The sequence below is a fragment of the Rhinatrema bivittatum genome, chromosome 1, assembly GCF_901001135.1.
Source record: "Rhinatrema bivittatum chromosome 1, aRhiBiv1.1, whole genome shotgun sequence".
In the NCBI taxonomy this organism is placed as follows: Eukaryota; Metazoa; Chordata; class Amphibia; order Gymnophiona; family Rhinatrematidae; genus Rhinatrema; species Rhinatrema bivittatum.
In genome coordinates, this window is record NC_042615.1 from 265,405,387 (window position 1) to 265,424,826 (window position 19,440).

Genomic DNA, 19,440 nt, shown 5'->3' on the forward strand with positions numbered 1-19,440 from the left:
AGGCGGAGCAGGCTCTGAACTTGAGACTTGGACATGTATGGAAGCTGGAAAAATGAACTCCAATGACTAAGAACAGGAATCATAGACTCAGGACTCAGGAATTCAGAACTAGGGGCAGGACCCCAACATCTAAAATCAAGGGACTTCTAGAGACTTGACCAGCAAAGATGGACTTGGAGACAGACCTTGTGCCATGAGGCACTTTACACAACCCATGGGCTGGCCGTGGACCATGATACTGGCTCATCTAGAAGAAGACAAAGAAGAAGACCAGGAAGGCAGGACTTGGAGGCGAAGACTGGAACATCAGGTACTTTTCTGAAGACTTGGAAGATGCTGAAGACAGGAACTGACAAGAGACCAGGAACATAGAACATGGAACGAAGAAACATAGAAGAGCTCCCACGAAGAACGCAAAGACCTTGAAGAAGCAAAGATCAAGAACTCCGATGACTCCTGGAGCAAAAGCTGTAACAGGAACTCCAGGGATAAAGCAACTCCTTGAGAAGGCAACCAGGAAGAGACTGGTTAGGCCTTTTATAGGGCTGGCTGGCATGAACTCATCAGGGAAGACCGTGGGGTTTTTCCTGTCATGGCCATTTTAAACGTTCAAGAGAGGCTTGTGTGTCTAGGAGGACATTGGGAGTAGGAGCGGGATGTTGGTGGCATTCTAGGCCACATCAAAGCAGGAAGGCTAATCAGGCTGGCATCAGGTGAAGAAATGGCACTCCTCCTGCCACGGAAAGCAATAGCACGGGGGCTGGGTGTCAGCAGCACTCCAAGCCATCCCAGCAAGGCAAGGCAGCACCAGGAGGCGCTGGAGATAAGCAAGCCACTTGCAGACCTATCCCACAGGCGGTATTGCATCAATGTGAGGGGATCAGAAATGTGGAAGGAGGAAAGAAGACGAGACCTGGCATTTGACGTTCTATAGCCAGTATCAAGGAGTCTAACATAATCCAGGAAGGGGAAAGTAAAAGTATGTGAAGGAGAGATTCAAGCATTAGAAATCATTGAGGTCTGGGACCCCCCTATTCAACCTCATGAGCCTCAAACATGAAGAACAGGAGTGAAGGATCTCAAGAGGGTATAAACGCAAAGGCCAATAACTCCCTTTATGCATTCCACTATCTGTTGCATGCCAAGACTGTTCAAAATGCCATTTTTTCTACTTTGAAATATTCTTAGTAAAGATTTTTCATTATGGAGCACCATACCTTACATCCCATGTCTCCTTCAGAAGACCATCAAAAAGACCTTTTACCCTGGAGGTGAAAAACCGTCCCTTTCAGAAAATCCATGTCAGGCTTGTAGGACTAAGCTGGAACTTAGCCCTGGTATTGTGTGCTTCCCTTCCCCCACCCCTCACCTCCAGTATAACACTGAGTATTTTGTGTTCAGCTATCTTGAACTGTTCTTTTAAGGTAACGGGAAGCAATTTGTCTGTTTGGTTGGATTTTTCTCTCTCTAAGACTGTAAGAGGTCTTAAGAACTGCTTAGAATGTGCTCTGCCCTTTCATTTTTAAATGGGTTTTCACCTACCAGCACATACAGTTTTAAGATAATTATTTGCAAAATCCATCTAGACTAATCCAAATGTATTACATTTTATCCAAGCACCTAGATGGGAGCAGAATTCATACTTCAGCTCACAAAAGACAAGTCATCATTGCAAGTGATTTTCAGCATGGCACTTTTTCTTATTACTGTAGCAAGGCTTTCTTTAGTCTATATTTCTATGTTTCATATCCAAGAGTGCTAAGGATATCTTTTCACTTAATCAAAATGTTACAGAGCATGACTATGATGCTGCCTAGATTCCAGATATAGCCCACAGCTGGGAGGAAAAATGTAGCAATTGCTTAAATTGGATGATGAAAAGAATAGAAGTAACCTATTTACTGACACTAAATACAGGCTTCCCCTCCCACAAAGTAAAGTTATGATGACAGACTGTCTTCCTGTCAGTGTCAGGTTGAAATCTGGCCTCAGGATGTGGTTGCTTCCCTCTGTGAAGGGCTCAGGCAAAAGTCAAAACAAACACAAACTTCTCAAGTAATGAATGTCTGGAATCCAAAGAGCCAACAAGTCAAGTAAACAAAGGCCACACTTGAGGTTAGAGGACCATCGCTGCCAAAGAGCAAAACTTGTGCAATCTTCAGCCCATGAGATCTATTGTACGGTAGTTATTGTCATTTGGAGCTGAAACAGAGGACTCACACAGTTATGCCATCTGTATTTTTTTTTATTCTGCCACAAATACCATGAAATAACCAAAAGTACTGTAGTCAAGAAGAAAGGCACTACATTAGATGATTTATAGATTCTAAACTTTTGTGGTGAATCCACAATGCCAAAATCCTCAGAACTGTTAAATCATTTTAACACTGGATTGTATGGTACAGTAGCATGCTGAACGATCCCAATCACAGCGCATTTTAACTCAAGTTAGGTTGAGCCTTATTCATACTTCTGCTACTAAACATTTCTATAGCTCTGCTAGATGTACATGGTGTTGTACAGACAGTTAAATAAAAGAGACTGTGCATGCTCCATGGAGCTTACAATCTAGATGAGGTAGACAAGACAAACAATTTTTCACTTAACTATTCCAGTGAAGCATGTTTAATATGTGAGGGCCAAGATCAGGATTGCATGTAAAAGCAATCCCAAATGTAAAAGCAATCCCAAATAAAGGGACCATATTACTCCCATTTTAAAGAACCTTCACTGGCTCCCTATCAAACACAGAATCCTCTATAAATCCCTATCAATAATCCATAAAGCCATCTATAACTCCACCCCAATGGACCTCACCATCCCTTTACAGCTTCACTCCACCTCTCGTCCAACTAGACAAGCTCAGAAAGGCACGCTAAGAGCCCATCCTCTCAAGACTTCACTTAGCAAAAGAGCCATTTCCACTGCCGGTCCTAATCTCTGGAATTCACTCCCACCAGACCTTAGAATTGAACAATCGACTCCCACCTTTAAAAAAAGACTAAAGACCTGGTTGTTCAACCAAGCATTCTCTTAATTTCAAACTTAATACCTAAGCTTTGATCTCCAGGAAGGTCCACTACTTTGTATATAATTACCCTTAAGTTATTATTTTTATTTTCTCCAAGTTCTATTTATCCTGTTCATTGTAAGACATTATTCTAAATACTGTCAATCTATTGTTGTAATGTAAACCGAAGTGATTAGTAACTTTGTTACCAGAACTTCGGTATATAAAACTGTTAAATAAATAAATAAATGTAAAAGCAATCCCAAATGTGGGTTTTTAAGAGAGGCATTAATACAGTCAGAGACGGAGCAGGATGCACCAACTCAGGAAGGCCATTTCAGGCACGTGGTATTGGCAAGGCAGAAAGCATGGAGTCTGGTGTTAGCAAAGAGGAGAAGGACACAGGTAGGAGCAGACTGCCTGATGAACGGAGGTCATGAGGAGGGATGTAGGGGAAGATAATAGACGAGAGGGAGTCTGGAGTACCACAGTGAATCCACTTGTCGGTGAGAAGAAGTCATTTAAACTGAATGCAGAAACAGGTAGGGAGTCAATGCAGAGCTGTGAAAAGAGGGGTAATATAGTTGTAATGAGTCTAGAGCAAGATTAGCTGTGCAACTGAATATTGAATAGTCTGTAGTGGAGAAAGGCACTTCAGTGGCAGTCCTATGAGGAGCAGGCTGCACTGCAGTAGTTCAAGTGGGGAGGTGATGAAAGAGTGGATAAAGGTTTTCATAGTATGTACACAAAGGAAAAGTGATATTATACAGAAACAAATGACATGTTTTAGAAATGTTTTGGATGGGCTTAGAGAATGAGAGAGAAGTCAAAGATAACCTAAGGGGCTAAGGGGACATGGAGGATGACAGTGGTCAGAGCTGTAGCCAGGCAATTTGGTACCTATGACTAAGTGAAAAAGCACATCCTCACCTGTACAACACAATACTGTAAGCTGGAAAACAGTTACATTTTTCTCCCGTCTCTCCTCTCTTCTCCATCAGGCACTGCTGTTCTCCCTTTTCCCTCCTCATGCTTTCTCCAACTTCATCAGGGTCCCTTTCTCTTCCACCTCTTTCCCATCAGGCATCTCCCTTTCTCCTCTCTTTTACCCTTCCCCTTCAGGCACCCCTTCCTCCCTCTTGTTATGCTGGTGCACCCTTGGACTGAGGGAGAGTTGATGCTACCTGTGGGAACGAGCTCCACAGGTCTCCACCATTGGTAGGCAAGGCTGATGGAAGGCAGAGGCCCAGCTGGAGCTTCACCACTGCCAGCCCACGTTCCCCTCAGGTTGAGCCCTCGGGTGCTGGGGCCGGTTGGATTTAGGTGGGGCCTCTGCAATGATGGAGGTCCTGGTGAAGAATGAAGCCAGTACTAGGCCAAGGTCTGAAACAGGCAACGAAACTCATTGTCAAGGTTCAGGCAATGGTCAAGGCAGGCGGCGAACTCATGGTCAAGGTCCAGGCAAGGGTCAAGGCAGGAAGCAAATCTTGTGGTCGGGGTCAAGGCAAGGGTTGAGACAGGTGGTGAATCTCATGGTCAAGATCCAGGCAAAGGTTGAGGTAGGTGGCGAATCTCATGGTCAAGGTCCAGGCAAAGGTCAAGGCAGGCAGTGAATCTCTTGGTCAATGTCCACTCTGAAGTCAAAGCTGAAATTAGTCGGAAGGCATGGAGGAGGAAGGCAAGGAGCTCAGAAACACAGGAATGGCAATCCACTGCTCTGAAGAGAGAGACATATTGCCAAGGCAGGGTTGAAGGCAGGAACTGGCGTTAAATAGTCCCTGGGTAATGATGCCATCAATGAGAGCTGCGGGGCATTTCCCACCACTGGTCCTTTAAATCCTGGAGAGAGGTGCTTGCGCGCACGCCTAGGAGGTCAGTTGCAGGAGCGGGCATCAGTAGCAGTCAGGGCCACGAAGATCATCAGCGTCAACGGCACCCAGGCTGCGATTAATTCAGGAGTTCGTGGGGATGGAGCTATGGGAAAGTAACTGCACAGCTATGCTGGATCTGCCTGTAGTTTGCAACTACCAGTGGCATCAGGTGAGTGAAGGGGCCCACGGCGCACCGTGGATGACAAGTGTAACACCTCCTTGAGACTCCATTCTTCATCCACCCCCTAAAGTTTATACTTCTTTTCCCCTCTCTCCTTCTCCTCCTTTTCCCTCTCATTCACCATCCCTTCACTCACCCCTTTTCTGTCACTTACTTCCCATTATGTGTTCCAGCATTGATGGGACTCAGCACAACACTTTAGCTCTAGCCACTGGTGCTGAACCTCCCTCTCCAACTTAGTTCAATGGTTTGTTTGAAGTGCATGGAATTCTGAACATATGGAGCCCTGCATGGTTGAAATAGGTCATTGAACCATGTGGAAAGGGGAGATAATAGGGAGGCCTCCTTGTCTTGCTTCTGCCCCCACTGAGGAAAGTCATAAAGCCATGAGCATGCTCCTTTCCTCCACTGTTGGGCTCCAGTCCCTTCCACTGCCCTACCACCTATATCCTGGATAACTGCATGGGAACTTCACTTGCCAAACTTGCTAATAGACTTTTCATTATGGACTTTGTAGGGAAGGGGAAGGGCTGGAGGTGGAGGTGTGTGTACTCTTACCCCCTTTCTCTCTCCACTTTGTCCACTGCACACTCTCTGCTCTCCATTTTCTCCCCTGCTTATCTACCACACTCTCTACTCAGTCATCCCTTCCCTTACTTTCACCCTTGTCTTCTCCCTCCTCTCCTCTCCTTCTCTTCCTTTCCCTTCTATCTCACTCATTCTTTTTTGTATTCTCTCTCCTCAAACTCATCCTTCTGCTCTCCCATTCTTCTCATTCACCCCTCCCCTTTCCTCTCCCCTTCTCACACCCTTCTTCTCTCATTCACATTCCCCACATATTTCCTGTCATCTGTGTCTCCCATCCTTTTTCTCCCCTCCTTTCCCTTCCTTATCACTCAGCTTCTCCTCTCATTCACCCCTCCTTTTTCCTCTCATTCACCATCCCTTCACTCACCCCTTTTCTGTCACTTACTCTTTCCCTCTCCTTCCTTCTTCCTCTCACTCACTGCATTCCTCTCATTCCCCCTCACTCTTCACTTTGTCCCTTATCCTCTCTCCTCTGATCTCCTCTCACTCATCCTCTCACTCATCCTCTTTCTCACCCACTCATCCCTCTCCTGTCCTCTTTATCCTATCACTCATCCTGCCACTTATTCAGTTCTCCCCTTTCCCTTCTTTCCCCTTTCTCTCACCCCCTCTCTGTCTTCCTTTCCTTTTCACTCACTTTTTCTTCCTCTCACCCTTTCCACTCCCTCTTACTCAACCCCACTGCATCCCGCTTTGTGCCTCACAGCCAAAGCCAGGCTAACTTGCACCCATGGCCAAGTCAAAAAGTACACCACCACATGGCAGCAGCGAGCTTTAATTCCTATTTTTAATTTAGAAGTTTTCTCCTGCTTCTTTGGATTTCAACCTCAATTGGACCCAGAATGGGGATTCTGGCACCATGAGCTTTATTTATAAAAATGAATAGCCCTCTCTATCTACAATTCTAGGTGGAATACAAAATTACATACAGATTAAAACTCATAACTATCAAAAGATTCACAAACAAGACAAACAAAAATATTTATATATCCATGTATGAAAATATTATTCACCATATTTAAATTAGTTAGGTTTCTAATGTTGGAATAATGAGCATAGAAAATAATTGTATCTGTATCGTAAGGATACATCATAAGATTCAATATCATCAGACATAATCAAGGTACCTAATGTAAGAGGCTGGGAAACTACTCACTAATTTTCTCTTTGAAAATCCGGGGGCCAGCTAGAACCATGGGTCCTTGCACATACACAGACATTGCACCTGTTATCATAAAGCACATGCAGGAATTTCAAAATTAAATCCCAGGATGTTGCTTGCTGGTTCCACCCTCCCCCTTAAAGTCTTGCACTCTACACCAGTCACACCCTCCCAAGCCAAAATCTAAAATTATGAATTTAAAATACATGAAAAAGAACATTCAAAGTACAGTCTTCCAAAGTAAAATATCATTTACAGCATGTATATATACTCTCTGCTGTGATGCCAACCCTGCATAAAAGACTCTTGGAACCCATATAGTATTAAGCCTATCATAAAACATGTTGGGTATTGGCTTGGCCCTGAGAATGCTATGAGTAAACAGAATTACAATTACAATACAGTAAACCTACCATACCAAAACAGCACTAACGGCCAGCACTCATAAAGTAACAACTCTACTTGTGAAAACACAACATTGCAAAATATTACACCAAGTCCTGGAACACCAATGCACTTTCCATTAGGAAAACATAACAAGCCAAGCTACTACAGATTCCTACACAGAAACAACAAGCTAGAAGAATCCTTCATCTCCGTCATACATACAAAAACACAGAGACTCTCAAATACAGAACTAAGGCCTGGATTTATCAAAATGTGGTAAGTTTTGCATGTGATAGCAAAAGGGGTGTGGTTTATGCAAATATTCATTTTATCACAATTTGTGCTAGTTACCTATGCAAAGAGCCAGACCTGTTGTATGAGAGAGAGAGAGCACCCCTGGCCATAATGTTATCTCCCTAGATAGGTATTTGTATCCCTATGGTAGGCCCGCCTAGTAACTCGAGGTGAGGTTTAGGTATTAGTGTAGGGGGTTAGGGGCCCCTTTGACATTCAATGTTAGATGTACAAGCAGAACAGTGGTCTCTTGTAAACATTGATGACCCTCGGAGTGAGGAAACTCACTCCAAGATGAGATTTGGGCAATGTTCTCTCAACCTAGCTTGATGGAGTCCATCAAGCTAGGTTGAAAGAACATTGCCCAAATCAAGCTAGGTTGAGAGAACATTGCCTCACAAATCTCCTACATTTTTTGAAGGGGTGAATGAACATGTGGTCAAAGGTGAACTGATAGATGTGGTGTATTTGGATTTACAGAAGGCATTTGACAAAGTCCCTTATGAGATGCTTTTAAGAAAACTAAAAAGTCATGGGATAGGAGGCGATGTCCTTTTGTGGATTGCAAACTGGTTAAAAGAAAGGAAACAGGTAGAAGGATTAAATTGTCTGTTTTCTCAATGGAAAAAGGTAAACAGTGGAGTACCTCAGGGATCTGGAAAGGGGTAAGACAACTGAGGTTTGCAGAGTAGTACAAACTCAAGTGGATTGTGATAAATTGCAGGAGGACCTTGCGAGACTAGAAGGTTAGGCTTCCAAATGGTAGATGAAATTTATCGTAGACAAATGCAAGGTGATGCATATAGGGAAAAATAACCCTTCCTGTAGTTACACAATGTTAGATTCTATCTTAGGAGTTATCATCCAGGAACGAGATCTAGGCTTTATAGTGGATAATACATTGAAATCATCGGCTCAGTGTGCTGTGGCAGTCAAAATGGCAAACAGAATGTTAGGAATTATTAGGAAGGGAATGGCACATAAAATGGTGGGTATCATAATGCCTCTATATCGCTACATGGTGAGACCACACCTTGAATACTGTGTGCAATTCTAGTTGCCACATCTCAAGAAACATATAGTTGCACTGGAGAAAGCACAGAGAAGGGTGACAAAAATAATAAGGGGCATGGAACGGCTCCCCTATGAGGAAAGGCTAAAGCGATTAGGGCTGTTCAGTTTGGAGAAGAGATGACCGAGGGGGGATATGATTAGAGGTCTACAGAATTATGAAAGGAGGTGAACAGGTTAATGTAAATCAGTTATTTACTCTTGCAGATAACAGAAGGACTGGGGGCCCTCCATGAAGTTAGCAAGTAGCTCATTTAAAACAAATCGAAGAAAATTTGTTTTCACTCAGCACATAGTTATGCTCTGGAATTCATTACCAGAAGATGTGGTTATGGCAGCTAGTGTAACTGGGTTTAAAAAAGGTTTGGATAAATTCCTAGAGGGAAAATCCATAAACTGCTAGTAGTCACTAAGGAATGTTAACTTGAGATTTATTTAATGTTTGATTACATGCCAAGTACTTGTCACTTGGATTGGCCACTGTTTGAAACAGGACGCTGGGTTTGATAGACCCTTGGTCTGAGCCAGTATGGCATATTTTATGTTCTTCTGTTCTTCTGTTCAATCACACATGCACACAGACCTCTCACTCTCGTTGCCCCCTCTGGAAGCACACGTAGCAGCAGTCTTCAGTCCCAGGGCTCATCATTTCCTCCTCCATGCCTCAAATTGACGCTGCCTCTGCTCCTGATTGAAGCTGCATTTGGCCGGTGGAACATGCTGCTCCTCCTGCTCTGACTTCGGGGGAAGAGTGGAAAACGTAATTCCTCTGGTGGTCCTGCAGGCTCTGCTGCTCCTGCTGCTGCAGAATCCTAGGCAGGAGAGGCATGCGACTGATTGCAGAAGGAGGCATGGCCTCTGCAGGCCTCCTTGGCTGAATGGCAGTGTTTATATTTTTGTTCTGGCAGTGATTTCCCACCTCCTTCTTTAAAGAGCATGCTGAGGGGAGTGAGTACACCATGAGCAGGCAGAATAGTTAATTTTCTCCTGGCTGCGGCAGAGCTCTTGAAGTCCAAGATTTTATAAGGGGAAGGGAAGGCAACTTGTAAGCCACATTTTGAGTGATGTTGGCGCCTATGGCCATGGCCATAACGGCCATAGGCTAGCTATGGCTCTGTTGTGCTTCATCTTCTTGCTGCTGTTGGAGCCTGGGAAACCCCACTATCCTTTCTACCACTGCCATTGCACCTATATTCTCTTCTGCTGATGGGGCCTGAGAAACACTTCTAGTCATTTTGTTGCTATTGCTGCCGCCACTGCTATTTTGCTGATGCTGTCACTGCTGACCCTTATACTGTTTCCATACGCTTCCTATGTGGTGAAATTGCCAACCCCTCCAGGTGACTGTTGCTGTGCAGATGCACCACAATGCTGATTCAGAGAGCTTTACAATGCTATAATACAAAGGGTAAAATTTGCATCTGGTATTGGAGGTGATATTCCTTGGTTGCCCTGTCCACTGAGGTTATGGTCTCAGGTGGACTATACTGGTTTCTGAGATGGAGGGGGGGGTGGGGGTTTTTTTCCCTTTTGTCTGCCACAGCCTAATTAGCTTTTCAGTTTAGAGTTGGGCTGGAACAGCTGGAGCACTCTCAATCAACTCCTCACTGCTCAGGAAGGCTGTTGGGGGAAGTCCCAGGGAATGCGAATCAGAGGCCTCCATACATCACCACAAAACTGAAATTAAGACCAAGGTGCCTGAAACTGCTGCCATGGGAACTGGTAAGAGGGACGGGGCACAGGAAAGTGGTGGGGAACACAGAAGCAGCTCCTGACACTGCTGCAGAGTTCCAGGGGAAGGGGATAAGTTGCCGTGCCTGGCAGCAATTCCAGAAGCATCAGGCTGCCGAGGAGAAGTAACTGTGCCAGAACCTGCCCAGTTAGTAAACTAGTAAATTCACAAACTAATCAATGAGCAAAATACTGATTGGCTAAATACTGCACTACGACTACATGTCCCCCAGAGAAATCTCAGATCAGCCAATAAAGCTCTACTGACCATACCCTCTGTAAAGACAGATAACTGACCCAAATGAGGGAGCAAGCACTATCCTTAGCTGGTCCAATATTATGGAACACAATGCCACTCAAATTAAGATTAATGAGAGATTTAAAACTTTTCAAAAAGAGTTTAAAAACATGGCTCTTCAAAAAAAAGCTTTTCAAAAGGAGAGTGGGGAGTAAGTATTAATAAAAACAAGAAAGAGAAAAAGAACACAGTTAAAAGTCACCAAATAACATATATGCTTTTTTATTATTTTTTCTCATACTTACGTCTTAACTTAAAGAAAAATACAGTATATCTCATGTATGGATTTCTATTAATCATATAAATGAAATTTCCAATCCACATTCCATAGAGTGTATATTATTTGAATCATGTAACCGAAAAGTATTTGGCACCTTCTAGATAATTTATAAACCAATCCAAACCTGTTTACGTGCCTATCTGTAAACTGTTGTGATGGTATATCACTAAACGACGGTATAGAAAAGTTTTTAAATAAATACATAAATAGCTCTGTGTTGCTCCTCCTGCACTGGTGCCTATGGCTGAAGCCATATTAGCAATAGACTAGCTACAGCACCATTAGAAGCTTTGGCAAGGGCTGTCTCAGTGTAATGAAGAGACTGAGAGTGGAAGCCAGATTGGAGCAGATCAAGAACTGCTTGGGATGCACAAAAGTCAAGACAATGGAGAAAGACTGCACGTTTGGATATAAATGGCAGGAGAGGGATAGGAAAATCATTAGCCGGGCAGGCAGGGTGAAGGATTTTTGCGGGATGATATGATTACAGCATGTTTGAAAGCAGCAGGGACAATTACAGTCAAAAGTGATAGATTGAGGATATGACAGGTAGAAGAGATGACTGAAGAGGAGACAGACCTGAGAAATCAGCTATGGGGTTCAAAGAAGAAGTAGTCAGTTGAGAGTAGGAGAGATGATAAATAGCTTCCTTCTCTGTGACTTTGGTAAAAGAAGAAAGGGCTGGAAAAGGATTGAAGTGGAAGGGGTGGAGGAGATAGGATAAAGAATTCCAAATTTATCTTGTGAACCTTGTCATGAAAAACCCAACTAATGACTGCGCAGAGTGAAGAGAGGGCAAGTGGAGATGGTGGCTTGAGGAGAGAGGAAAGTATGCCAAAGAGTCAACAAGGGTTTGAAGCAAAGGTGTCAGACAGACACAATCTGGATAATTTGCAACCTTGAGCACAGTGATAAAGACTGCACATTCCTGCCTGGAGCAAGGTACAATACTTACTGCTAGTGGCACTTCCAGTGCAGCACGTCTGTCAGAAGCTGGGCTGGAAACACCAACAGGGTCATTCATCAAAGCATGTTAGGCTGTTATCGAGGGCATTAGAGCCCTAACACCATAACGCCATAATGCATGCATTATTTATCACATTGTGAAATGCAAATGCACATTTTTGTTTTTAGTCAAAGGGGTGGAGTTTGGGCGGGGTTTATGAAAATGAGAGGCTTTAATGTTGCATGCGATAGTGTAATGCATGTTTTTAAAGCCGGAAATAACTACACCTTTTTTCCTGGCATTGAGCTGTGCGATATGCCTGAAACGGAATTTGCAATAAATATCACACATTCTGTTTTGTACATTTTGGGGCAGGAAGAGGGAGAGGGAAAGAATGTAGAGGAAGAGAGAGCTTCTGGGGTGGCACACATAATTGTCATCTATTTAGGTGATTCATAAATTCTCCATTCATAAATTACTTTTACCTTAAGTATTGTTTATTTTACTATTTATATTACTTGTATTATTATTATGTTTTATGATTATTTTCTCCATTAATGATTTTTATTATGCTTATTTTATTTCAGTTTTATTCTAATGTTTTATTGGTATTTTTTATGATTGTATTCTTGTTCATCGCCTAGACATTTTTAGTGTTAGGCAATTCATAAATGTGAGTAAATGTAAATGTAAATATACCACTATAGAAGGGTCATCTAGTTACTCGAGGTGAGGTTTTGGTGGTGGACTAGCTTTTTGAGCCAGTTTTACATGCACAGTCAGGTGTACAAACAGCACAGTATACATCAGTGAAGATTGGAAGTGATTTGGAATGAGGAAAGATACACAAAGATGAGACTTCTACAATGTGCTTTCGCCCTAGCTTGATGCTATCATATGTCTTCATGCTGTTTGTACATTTGTCTGTGCATGTAAAACTGGCTCCAAAACTCTAGTCCACCAGCAAAAGTTCAGCTCGAGTTACTAGATGACCCTCCTATAGTAGTATAAATAGTTGACTACTATGAGAGCCTTATAAAGAGTCTCTCTCTCTCTTTCTCACTCTCCCCCCCCCCTCCACAGTGTAGTAACTAAAAAATTATCCTAACCACACCCCTTTTCCTTATTGCGAGAATTATTCATGTGAAATTTATAGCATTTTAATGAATCTAGGCCCAAGAGTGGTAAGTACTCGCTCCTGGTAAGGGGTTTTCCAAGTGTTGGGGAGATGGAAAGGTTTCCAGGCAGTGGGCAGGGGGAAGGAGGTTGGCTGGCCCAGTATTTAATACACAGTGGGTGGGTAGGGGCAGGGTTCGGGGTTGAAAACAGATTTTTTAAAAGAGAATTGGGGAAGGGGAATAGGGGAGGGGACCTGACCTGTAGACCATGGAACTTTTTTTTTTTAATTTGTCAGGTCTACTTATCCAGATTTTATTATGAAGATATCCAATTAAGTAGGAAGTTATTTGGCTACACAAGGCCAGATAACTAAAGAACTAACCAATTCTTTTCATATATAGCTGGTTAGGTTTTTAGTTATCCGGCTATATGTGGATGGATAGCTTTAGGAAAGTATATTTAGTGAAATGTTTATCCCGCTGAATATACAGGACAAATTATCTGGCTACGTTTAGCTATATAACTTGTTCATTCACTGGCTTACTGAATGTGGACCTCTAAGACCCTAAATTTAGGCCCTCAGCCATAGTAAATTTTCAAAAGGGCCAATTTAGGAGCCTAACTCCAAAAGTCAGGAGCCTAAACCCTTTGAAATTGATCTTTATGTGTTTATTTTATTTTACATTGTTTTCACACTCTGCTCCTGCCTCTCCTCCTCACCCCTGGAATAACCTTGCCACATATCCTCATTCTAAATCACACAGCTGAGAGGTGGGGTTATTTATGTGGCCCCTCCCATAAGTGGTAGGGGGTTTATGACTATATGGAGCTTTTGAATAACTGGAATAAGTGAAAAGACGGCCACCCTCAGCAGTTCCTGACCTGGACTTTTGTCAAAGCACGTTGGGTTTTTTTTTAAAGTCATGCTTTGCTCTATTTGAAATCACTTTTTTTTTTTACTTGCATTTGCAATCAGTGAATTAGGAAGAGTCTAACAGTAGAAAGAGAATATTTAGACTAGATTCCATGTTTATACAACACCAGTTGCTCAAAGTTGCTAGCATTTTGCAATACCCACGATTGATGGATCATAGTGGATTGCTGTAAATTACTCTCAGTTATATGTTATAAAATAAAGAAATACCATAAGTTTAACCAACATAAGGATGTGATGAGTAAGATCTGATATGGATCTTGTGTGTTGAAGCCGGTGAATCTATATAATTACTACAGTATAGAGTTATTAAGCATTTTCCCACAGTTACATACTGGGATAATTTTCTTAGTATTCTAAGTAATTCTATTCCAAAGCAGCTGGAAAGCAACATATTTAGCAAACATGCAAAATTAAATTATATTATAGACAGTTAGCCATCCTAAGTGTTTGCTTAAACAATTTAACTCAGATATGTGTTGCCTGTCTCAGAGGTGCAAGGTCTGTTACTAGACCCACCAAGTAGATCTCTCTTATTTCCTGTTTTCTGTGACCTGTTGTTTGCTCCCCTCCCATGCTTTCCTTACACTATCCTCAGTATTTTTGGCTAATGTGAATAAAATTCATTTTGCTCTAGATTTTCCTTAAATTATAGCCATCATCTTTAGTTTTCTCTCATACCTAAAGGATAGATTCTACAGTAAATTATTTAGAAGTGTAAAACTAAAAAAAAAAAAAACAATTCTGCAGAATGCTGGCCTCACATTACTTTAATGTAAACAAAATATTAATTAGACATAGAAGAAAAACTGTTTCTTTTATTAACTAGTCATTTAAAACTAATTTTAGCTCTATCATTTTTTATATACAATGATGTCAAACCTTATTTGAGCTAATTTAAATGTTATTCATAATATGATGGTAGGATGAAGGTTGTTTTTAACCCCAAATTCAAATGCAAATCTCCAATAAAAGCCGTGAAGCTCATAGTGATGCATCAGGCAATAACACACTTCAGGAAGATGCCCTCTTGTCTAGACTTGTTCAGGGAAATTATGATTGCTTTTTCCCTCAGGGAGTCTGTTTTTCAGATCAGATTGCACTCTAGCAGAAGGAAGGTACTTTCTCCGTAAAATCCGGGAATGCTGCCACTCCTGGATAATGTTTAATCTGGCAAACATGAACCCATTAGGAAGACAGGCTCTTTTCATCTTTTTCTTTTACTTGATAGATTGCCTGGAAGGAAAGGTTTGACCCCAGTGCTCACAGTCATTGTCTCTGGCCAACATGTCTACTTGAGGGTCAGCAAAGAACAATGCTTCTCCTCTGGGGTTAGTGTAGGCTGCTGTTTCTCAGGGTTGAAGCTAGCCATTTTCCTATTTCAGGGATCTCATAGGTTGTGCTTCCCTTTTTGGACTGGCTGTGGAGAAGCCCGACTCCTGCTAGGGTTTGCTGGATGTTGTACTCCAGCTGAGGCCTTTGGATTCTGTTTATTTGTAGGGAATTGTTGAAGAAGGTACTATCTCAGAAAATCTTCAGAGTATCACGAAGGGTCGGTAAGGTCTGCATATTGTGCTCCCATCCATCTGGCCATCAGAGTTTGCACTCGTGTCTTTAAGGTTGCTGGGGTGGGGGATCCTTTACATTTGCCCTTTGTGGCATCTTCAGTGTCTTATGTTCCATTCCCTAAGAGGTCAATACTCAAAGGGTTTATCTAGCTAACTTTTGGAGTCAGCCGGTCAAAAAACTGAGATATTGAATATATAGCCATCTTCTCCCTGGTTAAATTTTGTCTAAGCAATTCATCGCCTGGACATAATTTGCCTGGGTAAAAAGAGTTGGCACTTAGAGTGCTCCTGGAGCATTGTTTCATTTTGTCCAGGCAACACTGATATTCAATGTTGCCTGGAGAAATTTAGTCAAGTAAGTCTGATTAGACAAAAACCCGATTAGTTACTGAGAAAACTAGATCTGAGTATATTCAGCAGAACACTTATCTGAGTAAATTCCAGTGAATATCTTTCCATATTTATGTATTTTATGGTCTGCTTTTCAGCACTTAAAAGTAGATTACATTCAGGTACTGTAGGTAGTTCCCTATCCCCATAAGACTTACTATCTAAGAGGTCAATTTTAAAATGAGCAGGTGCATCCATACACGGACGTATTGGCACGCGAGTGAGGGTAAGCTGGAAGTTTTAATTGTGCATGCACTTGCATGCATATATTTTAAAATGCACCAAATGTGCCTAAGTATGCTGCTAATTTTAAGAGGTTACTTGAGCACATCTAGCACGCGTGTCTACCACAGGACCTTGTTGGCTTTTATATGCATATGTCAGTGAATTTTAAAATATACTCGCACAGACACATTCCCAGTTTTGCAATTAGTCCACCAGTTTGTCCAGTTCATAACGAGGTCTTTCAGACCTCTCTAGTTCTTGATCCTGCAAGCCCCCTCACCCTGTTCTACAAGGCCTAAAACTCAAGATCTACAGGAGCAGCAGTAAAGTTACGCAGATATCTACTTGTGCTGTGATTTTCAGTTTTAAAATTCAGAGTTACACGTCTAAGTCTTGGCCCCACCCCTTATGCATGCATTTTTATACCTGAGGCAATGGAAGGTAAAGTGACTTGCCCAGGTTCACAAAGAGCAGGAGTGGGATTTGAACTCTGACTTCCCCACTGCTCTAACCACTAGGTTACTCCTCCACACCGAGTACCTTTTACTTTACTCTTTGGCATGAACTGCAGGCAACAGGAGGTTGCTTAGTAACCATCATTTCAAACTTTTGAACTTTTAGCTTATGAAACTTCTTAAAAGCAGTATGTGGTTGAACGTGTGACTCATGAGTGTATATCATGCAAAATATTACCTTTGAGGAATAATCATTACAGGCACAGTAAGTAATCTATCTTTGCTCTATAGATATGAATAACAGGACTAAGTAGGACAGAACAGGTAAATCATCAGAGAAAAGGAAGGGCACAAAATATCTGCTAAAAGCAAAATCTGTCTGGAAAAGATATCTTTATAAAGAACTGCACCAACTCTTACAGCTCATTTTTCAGAGCTTTATTTAAGAGAGAAGTCTCAGTGCAAGTGAATACAAGGTTTTTAAAAATAGTTCTCTTGAGATCACATGATGCAGTGAGTTGAGCGGTTGCATTTTCAGGCAGCTCTGGGTGCCACCCCTTCACTCGCATATTTTGCTCTAATTTACCCCTCAACTGTGATCTTAAATTGTAAATTAAAATCGGGAACACCATGTAGACTTTTCTTGTATATTAGTGTGCCCATTAGAGGCATCAAGAAAGAAAAAGAAAGGGGAAAAGTGAAGACATCTGATCCTAAAATGGCGGCTGAGGTTACTCAACAGGCTACAGGCGACACCATGGAGATTATCAGGGAAGTTCTGTGGGAGTAATTGCAGCTATGGTCAGTAAGCTAGAAAAAATAAATACTTCAGTACTTGCGATGGATTCCAAATGTATTGACTTTGCAAGACAGCTTGCTAAGATTGAGGTGGGAATGCATGATAATGAAGTAAAGGTGTAAGCCCTAGAGACTCGGATGTCAGTGTTGGAAAACGTAGTGCTCGCGGCGCAATTTAAGCTGGAGGATTTTGAAAATCAGAGCCACCACAATAATATTAAAGTCTTGAGCATTTCTGATAATGTGCATGAATCTAAGCTGATGGAACATTTTGAAATGTGGCTTTTAAAAGAGCTGAATTTACATGATCTCCAGCCAGCCATCAGGTTTGGCGGGTACATCAAATTGGGGCACAATCCTGCAAATTGGGGCACAATCCTGCAAGATCCTGACATGTTATGGCACAGATATGCGACTTTAATGTCAAACAAAAAATTCTAAAAGCATTTAAATCATTGGTTGAATTGAAGTATGATAGAGTAAAATTCCTAATATTCAACGACTTTTATGCTGCGGTCATGGCAAAGCGCCGCGAGATGATGCCATTTTGTGCATACTTGGCGAAAAAGAGGGTGAAATTTATGATACCTTTTCCTAAGACACTCCATTTAAACTGGCAGCATAAATTTGAATCGGCGGCTGCAGCAAGAGCTTTTTTGGATGAGCGAGACCCAACGTGGAAAAAGCCTTGAGTTGGAATAAGGCTTCCGAACCACTTGACCGTTATTTTGGCTGTTTGGAATATAATTTTAACCTGGAAGTTACAACAAAAGAGACGATTGAATATGAATATGGATCTCACAGATTCAATTTATCTAACTGGGGTATGAACTGTTGATGAGAAGAAGTTAGTTTATGTCACGGTATAATTACCAGTTTTCACCTATCTTTATCTTGCATACCAGGTGCAAAGCTGCATTTTTTTTTCTTTCCAGATGCCTGGTTGTCTGCTCTTATTTTATCACTGAAGAGAAGCTTAATGGAACTGGGCTTGAAAAGCAATACTTTCTTTAATGCCTGAGAGAACTGATTTCATACAAGTTCTGGCTGATGAATATATAATTTATGTCAAATGGTGCTATTGGTGGCTGGTGTTTGGTTGACCTCCAGGTCTCTAAAATTTACGCTCCTGTCTGATTTTGGGAGCAGGAACGATATGAGTGTATTCTCTGTTCCAGTTATGCTTCCAAGGTGCCTTTTGAACTTCATTGCAGAAAATATTGCCTATTGAGTGTTATGGGTTATATCTTCAGAAGGAGAGAAGATATCATTGAGATTTTTCAATATTAATGAACATCCCTCCATCTTGAGAGAAGGACCAGAGTTCAAATTTCTTCTGCTAGTTATGTTTATAATTATGCCAGCATGAACTCCAATGCTGTGACTGACTTTCTCCAGTGTCATGAGAGTATACTGGCTGGAAGAGAAGATCACTTAGTAATACTGGGGCAATTATCATGGGGAAAGGACTTATACTACAAGTGTTGTAGCCATTACTGCCACTAAATGTCTTCTAATATGTTAGAGCACTCTAAATCAATGAACCTGCAGAAACTGTCCCCAAATGAAATACAACCAGAAAAATGAAGCACAGTGTGTACCTAATTAATAAAGGTGATTAGGAGAACAAAAATATTAAATATTTTTCAAATTATGAAGATCAGCTGATCCAGTTGGAGTGATCATTCCAGATGACATCTCATTTAAGATAAGTCCCCCTGATGTAGGAGCTCTGAAATGCCAGCTGACATTGGCTTTTGTTCTCTTATGTTACTGTGTTCTGTTCTTATTTGTGCCTGCAGGCATTTTTACTTCCAATTTAAAAAAACTATGCTTTAAAAAATATTGATGTTGTTTTGCAGCTCTAAGACCAATGGTACCTTGCATGACCGTGGGTGGATGATTGAGTCGTCCAGGTAACTTCCATGTTTAAGGAGAACTTACACCTATACCCGACATGCTGACACCCTACCTCTGCTACTAAAATCATTCTTTAAAATGCATTCTTTAATATTTTTGTTCTCCTGATCATCTTTATTAATTAGCCACACACCATGCCTCAATTTTATGGCTATATTCTAACATGTTAGACCAAGTTCTGTGACACTTTTTCCTCTCTGCTGACATATTCA